This window comes from Myxine glutinosa, chromosome 1 (assembly GCF_964187855.1).
Source record: "Myxine glutinosa chromosome 1, kmMyxGlut1.1, whole genome shotgun sequence".
NCBI lineage: Eukaryota > Metazoa > Chordata > Myxini > Myxiniformes > Myxinidae > Myxine > Myxine glutinosa.
This window is the reverse complement of record NC_136261.1, coordinates 69,106,021-69,112,557: the sequence shown is the minus strand read 5'-3', so window position 1 is coordinate 69,112,557 and position 6,537 is coordinate 69,106,021. Positions and strand designations below refer to the sequence as shown.

The 6,537-nt window shown below is 49.8% G+C and overlaps 1 long non-coding RNA gene across 2 annotated transcripts; it reads left to right on the top strand.

Moving 5' to 3' along the window:
* Positions 1-4,618: 4,618 nt before the first annotated feature.
* Positions 4,619-5,983, top strand: LOC137422154 (uncharacterized). Of its 2 annotated transcripts, XR_013622028.1 has the most exons (4): positions 4,619-4,822; positions 4,970-5,146; positions 5,294-5,465; positions 5,618-5,983. It is a non-coding gene; the product is annotated as an uncharacterized LOC137422154 (long non-coding RNA). The 2 variants fall into 2 exon arrangements; XR_013622027.1 differs by having other exon boundaries at positions 5,294-5,983.
* The last annotated feature ends 554 nt before the right edge of the window (positions 5,984-6,537 follow it).

Genomic DNA, 6,537 nt, shown 5'->3' with positions numbered 1-6,537 from the left:
ACACTGTCGAAGCGTCTTTAGGGCTTCCTGGAAAGCTCTATACGAAACAAATCCATTATCAGTAGTACAAGTCAGTCGGTCCATCCGTAGTGGTCAGTCTGTCAAAGCGTCTTTAGGGCTTCCTGGAAAGCTCTATACGAAACAAATCCATTATCAGTAGTACAGGTCAGTCGGTCCATCCATAGAGGTCAGTGTGGCGAATTACCCTGCCAGCACAGGTTCGGAAACTACCGGGTACGTCGTCCCCAAATCCGGAGTCCCCTGCTTCGGAGTAGCCGCTGGAGGTAGGTGTCGGAGGGGCACCTCAGTGCCCTCACCGCTTCAGGCAGGGGTGTATCAGGCGAAGGGAGGGACGGCAGATGTTCTCTAGGCGCACTCATAGCCTGGTTAGCAAACATGTCCGATACTGGCAGACGATGAGCCTGTGGGTCCCAATAGTCTAGTCTCACAGGCCTATGTGCTGGATAAGGTGTACCTTTGCGATATGCAACTCATTACATAAGGTGTACCTTGTCAAAGAGCGAATGTCCATTCGTCGCAACGCAACGCATTTCAGGCAGATGTGTCGATGTGGAAGATGTGTAAATCAGTAAGCCTCACGCCTCACGGTCACCGTGCATCTAAGTAAGATTAATCAGTAAGCCTCTTTGCAGTAAGCTGTAACAGTAAGTAAGATTACATGACAGGAGGCCATGACAGTGTAAGTCAATTACAGTAAGTCTGTACCGGCCTATGAGTTGTAACAGTAAGTCAGATTACATGACAGGAGGCCACTACAATAAGTCCATTACAGTAAGTCTGTACCTGCCTTGGCTCCCAAGGGTACATGGTCGATCCACATTAGATCCATGTCATGGAATTGTCATGGAATGGGTACATGGTCGATCCACATTAGATCCATGTCATGGAATTGTCATGGAATGCACATGCCGAGGGAGAGAACCGACGACAGCCATAACGAGAGTTACGCGATACCCCAGAGTCCCCCTGTTTTGAAATCACGAGACTCGAGCGCTCTGACGGCAGCGCGTATGAATTACAAGCTCCGGCAAATAGTTTCAAGCAAAACGTTCGCCACGAGTGCCCTCCGTAGGCTGCCCGAACGACTGGCATGGCAGTTACGACGACGCACAAAACGACCGAAATGCGCCTTCCCAGCAAAGCGTGCAGAATCGCCCGACCTGCAGCACAGCGCGCAGAGGATCGGTGAAGATCGGCTATACCGGCTGGAAATCGTCCCGGATGGATCGACATCCAAGAGAACGGCCCGGAAGGATGGACCATCATCCACCCCCTCACTCATCCATCCCCCCCCCCCCCCCCGTCGTGAAGTGTGAGATAACAGCTGCGCATCACGCACCGAAGTCGAGCGACCTTCACAGTCTGGGTCAGAGGGAACGCAATCAGGCAGCGGCCGGGCGAGGCGTCTCGTAGGCTCGAAATGTGTGGAGGCGAGCCAGGAGAACCTGTCCTAGAAGCAACAAGCCCAGAGTCAAGGGCGATCCGGCGGGCCGGTGCCCACGTGGCTTGCTCAGGAGATGAGGGAGTCGGGCGCAACGCTCAATGTCACCGTGTCATGGGGTCACCGCGCACCCCCAAATGCCCCGTGCCTTATCGATTAACGGCATAAGTCCGCGATGTTGGCTAGGCGCCCTCGAAGGCCGCCACGTTATGACACGCACTGTCGGGCAGGGGCGGTCAGATGGAGTATTTTGATGCTATTGATTTCTGCTATCTGTAGAGGTACCCAGGTAGACGAACTCTGATGACGCAAGCGCGGGAAACAGTTAAATCGGGATCGATCGGGCGCGGTGCTGTAAAGCAAACACGAATGCGTGAGCAAAACGCGTGATCCCGTTAAATCGGGATCGATCGGGCGCGGTGCTGTAAAGCAAACACGTGATTTAGTCGATGACGTCATCAATTGGTTCGGGCACGTGCGGGCGGGTTTGACGGCGAGTTCCAGTTGAGTGGTATCCCCAGACGGAGTAAAGTAGCACTCCGAAATCTAAAGTCTCGCGTCCATTGGGCAGCAGCATTCGAGCGGGCTCGAGATCGGTGTACGGAATACGAACCCGGCCGACGAGCGAAAAGTATTATCTAGGGCGCACCGCGTACGAGGGATACCGAAAGTTGAGCTCGGCCCGTTGAATCAGTGCAGCTTCGCCGAGTCGAGAGGGCGAGCACGCCGATTCGAGAGGGTGAGCATGCTTGGCAGCGATAGACTGCACGACCTGAAGTAGCGTCTCATTTGTTTAGCTGTCAGGTCAGAGGATCGAATACATATCACGCCCTGAAGTAGCGTCTCGTGTGTTTAGCTTTCGGGTCAAAGGATCGAATACATATCACGCCCTGAAGTAGCGTCTCATTTGTTTAGCTTTCGGGCCGTGTTTTGTCCGGAGTTTTAGACATAGTTAGTCATATAGAATACACATGGTATACGATACATGCCGGCATGCCAATACATGCCATGCCGATACATGCCGATACGATAGTCATATATATAGAATACACATGGTATACGATCATCTATCATAAGCATAAGCCCGAGTGTCGTGAAAGGCTATGAAGGTCCCGCTCGACGTCCTTAGAAACTCATCCGTGCTGCGACGAGTCCTCGCATGGTGCCAAGCGAGCCTCCATTGAGGCGATTCCGGGCAGCGGAGTTCGCCGGCCTCGTTGAGTAGCCACATGTAGGTGGGATTTCGACGAGCCGCGATCAGAATCGCCGGCCTCGCAGAGTGGTGCCCGCGAAGGGCGCAGTGCGCGATTTGCGCGTAGGAGGTGATTCCACCGTGCAGCGATTGATTGGGTTGTGCCCGCGATGGGGCAGCGCGCGATTCACGCGTAGGTGGGATTTCGACGAGCCGCGATCAGAATCGCCGACCTCGCAGAGTGGTGCCCGCGAAGGGCACAGTGCCCGAGCAGCCGGAGTGAGCCGGCCATGTGAGGCACGGCGTGATTCCGACGAGCAGTGCGCGATTCGCGCGGAGGAGAAGCGAGTGGTCAGGGTGAGCCGGCCGTGTGAGGCACGGCGTGATTCCGATGAGCAGTGCGCGATTCGCGCGGAGGAGGTGGTTCCACCGAGAAGCGAGTGGTCAGGGTGAGCCGGCCGTGTGAGGCACGGCGTGATTCCGACGAGCAGTGCGCGATTCGCGCGGCGGAGGTGGTTCCACCGAGAAGCGAGTGGTCAGGGTGAGCCGGCCGTGTGAGGCACGGCGTGATTCCGACGAGCAGTGCGCAATTCGCATGGAGGAGGTGGTTCCACTGAGAAGCGAGTGGTCAGGGTGAGCCGGCCGTGTGAGGCACGGCATGATCCCGACGAGCAGTGCGCGATCCGCGCGGAGGAGGCGATTCCACCGAGCAGCGAGTGGTCGGAGTGTGCCAGCCCGCGCGGAGGAGGCGATTCCACCGAGCAGCGAGTGGTCGGAGTGTGCCAGCCGTGTGGAGGCATGGCCGACATGGGAGTCGTGATCACTCGCGTGGGAATCTCATCTCGGGCCGAGGCACGCAAATCTAGGATGATTTTCTCGGACGGAGCCGTTAGCGTTTCGAGCAACCGAGGCTAGATTCGTACCTTCGGCGCCAAGCGGGTCCGTCGTTCCGAAGGGGGTGCGGCTCAGGACATTTCCCAGTGGCCTCCTTCAGCAGGCGCCTTGCCGGAGTCCGTCATGCCTGCTCCGGCATTCGGGCCTCAGGAGAGCAGTTTGCGTTTTGACGACGCGGTCTCGCAAAAGGCTTGCGAGGTCCCCTTCGCATCCGGTCCTTTTGAGGCAGACCGGCGGCGAGAGTAGTCGGAGCTCCATAGCTGGAGCTAGCTCGACGGGTCCTCCGCCGGTCATTCTTCTCCGAGGTGGGCCTCGCAGGAGCGCGGAGAATGTCGAACGCTCGTCTGTGATCTGCGTTCATCCGGCCATCGCAAGACTCGTGTCCCGCCATTTCCGAAGATCATAATTGAAATTAAGTGTTGTGAAAATCAACCAAATCCACAACTCGTCCCATAGATAGGTTTAATTTCAATTAGATCGAAACATCATCCTGTAAAATACACCATGCAACATATATGTCAGGATCAAGGCATCATATGAGAAAGATTGGATATATCAGTCAATGCAAGCAAGCCTAGAATATAAGTGGGTACGTACCATTCAATTCTACATGTCATTGTATAAAGTCGCAGGAGTGGCCTCGAGTCGCGGACGTCCCGAGGTCTTATAGACACCGCCCAGTGGTTTAAGTGAGCGTCACACCTGGGTTCAACTTACATTTTCACCACACTCACGATTAATTATTCATTGTCTTATATGGAACATCATTAACAGCCTCTCAATAATTATTGTTTTTTCTCTTTTACAGTATATCTTTATCAAAGTAATCCCCCCCCCCCCCCTTCCCATGCCCCCTCCCCCCAAGCCCTCTCCCTTCCACACATCTCCCTGCTCTCAAATGTTGTGTTTGTGTGCTTCACCTTCTCTCCCCATCTTGTTTTCCGCTCCCGTTTTTGTGTGTTTTGTTTGTCTGGTTGATTTGTTTGTGAAGTAAATGTTAGCTCTTTCACGAGCCTCGATCAGTATCCAAAAAAAAAAAAAAAAAAAAAAAAAAAATTTGATGTTGAAAATGAAGTCAATGATTATCACCAACAAAGGGAGGATCTGAATGAAACGCTTAAAGAATTCACTGAAGTTCGGAGGGGTCTTCATAATGAGATGGTTGAATGTTTGAACAGCCTCTCTCACCCATTAATATTACCCAAAGCTGTCTCCACAAATGAACAAATGACTGACAACGAATTAAACACCTTGTTTGGGATGTTATGTGAGAGGTAAGATATATGATTAATTCTTCACAAACTTTGATACTGTGTGTATGTATGTTATTAAACGGTTTGGTTGATACTTGGATACTGTCTTGCGATTTTGATATCACCAGTGAGTTGGTATTTAAATGTCAACTGTTTGTTTTATTTCAGCATTAAAAGCCAACCAAACAACATGAACTTTGACGATGAAACCAATGATTATCACCAACAAAGGGAGGATCTGAATGAACCCCTTACAGAATTACCTGGAGTTCCGAAGGATGATGATAGATCAATAGCAGAGACAATAGATGAGATCGATGACTTCATAAAGACCTGGGATTTGAGGTAAGATATATGATTAATTCTTCACAAACTTTGATACTGTGTGTATGTGTGTTATTAAACGGTTTGGTTGATACTTGGATACTGTCTTGCGATTTTGATATCACCAGTGAGTTGGTATTTAAATGTCAACTGTTTGTTTTATTTCAGCATTAAAAGCCAACCAAACAACATGAACTTTGATGATGAAACCAATGATTATCACCAACAAAGGGAGGATCTGAATGAACCCCTTACAGAATTACCTGGAGTTCCGAAGGATGATGATAGATCAATAGCAGAGATGATAGTTGGGAGGAGTGTCAACTCATTCCCTGGCCATGTGAGTTTAAAATTTTCATCTTACAATGTGTGTAGTATAAATGGAGTTTCTCATTTATGGTCTTAGACTGCCCTCGTGTGGTTTTGGGATGGCACGGCAGGCAAATACTGTGTTTGGTGAATTTAATTTAAAATCCCTTTTGTGCCTTGCAGACACAAAAGAAATTGGTGAAGTCAACATGGGAGACAACATTATGTTGGATTGCCTTGGAAGAAACTGGATTTATGGGAGAAACTGAGTTTATACCTCGTGAAAAATGTTTTATTATAATTTTTATGTTTTTAATGTTATTTAATAATTTTGATTTTATTACTGTATTTATACCACATGATACCTTGGAAGAAACTGAATTTATGGAAGAAACTGAATTTATACCTCGTGAAAAATGTTTTATTATAATTTTTATGTTTTTAATGTTATTTAATAATTTTGATTTTATTCGCTTTGTCCAGAATTATTTAATTCTTAATTACAAAAAGAGAATAAAGGAAAAAAAGATGGGAAGGTGCACCCCCACCCTTGATCCCCCCTCATCCCACCCCTCCCCTCCCCTTGTGTGTGTGGGGAAGGTGGGGGTGGGATGAGGGGGGATCAAGGGTGGGGACGCACAGGGGTGGGGGATGATGGGTGTGGTCTGTGTGGGTGTGGTCTGTGTGGGTGTGGGCGGGGTCTGTGTGGGCGTGGTCTGTGTGGGCGTGGTCTGTGTGGGCGGGGTCTGTGTGGGCGGGGTCTGTGTGGGCGGGGTCTGTGTGGGCGGGGTCTGTGTGGGCGGGGTCTGTGTGGGCGGGGTCTGTGTGGGTGGGGTCTGTGTGGGTGTGGCTTATGATTTTTTTTTTTTGATTTTTTTATTACTACTAATTAAATTAGCTAATCTGGGTGGATGAAAGTATGGATGGTTGTTGTTTAATGAATTATCAGTTTTGTTTTTTGTAATTCTTGAGTAAAATGAACCCAAGATTTCTTCCCAATTCATATCATATAATTTGTAAGTCCAAGGCATAGTATCCATTACATCAACGATTTTGAATAATTCATTAGTCCATCTCTTTGTATAACCTTTCTCAAAATGACT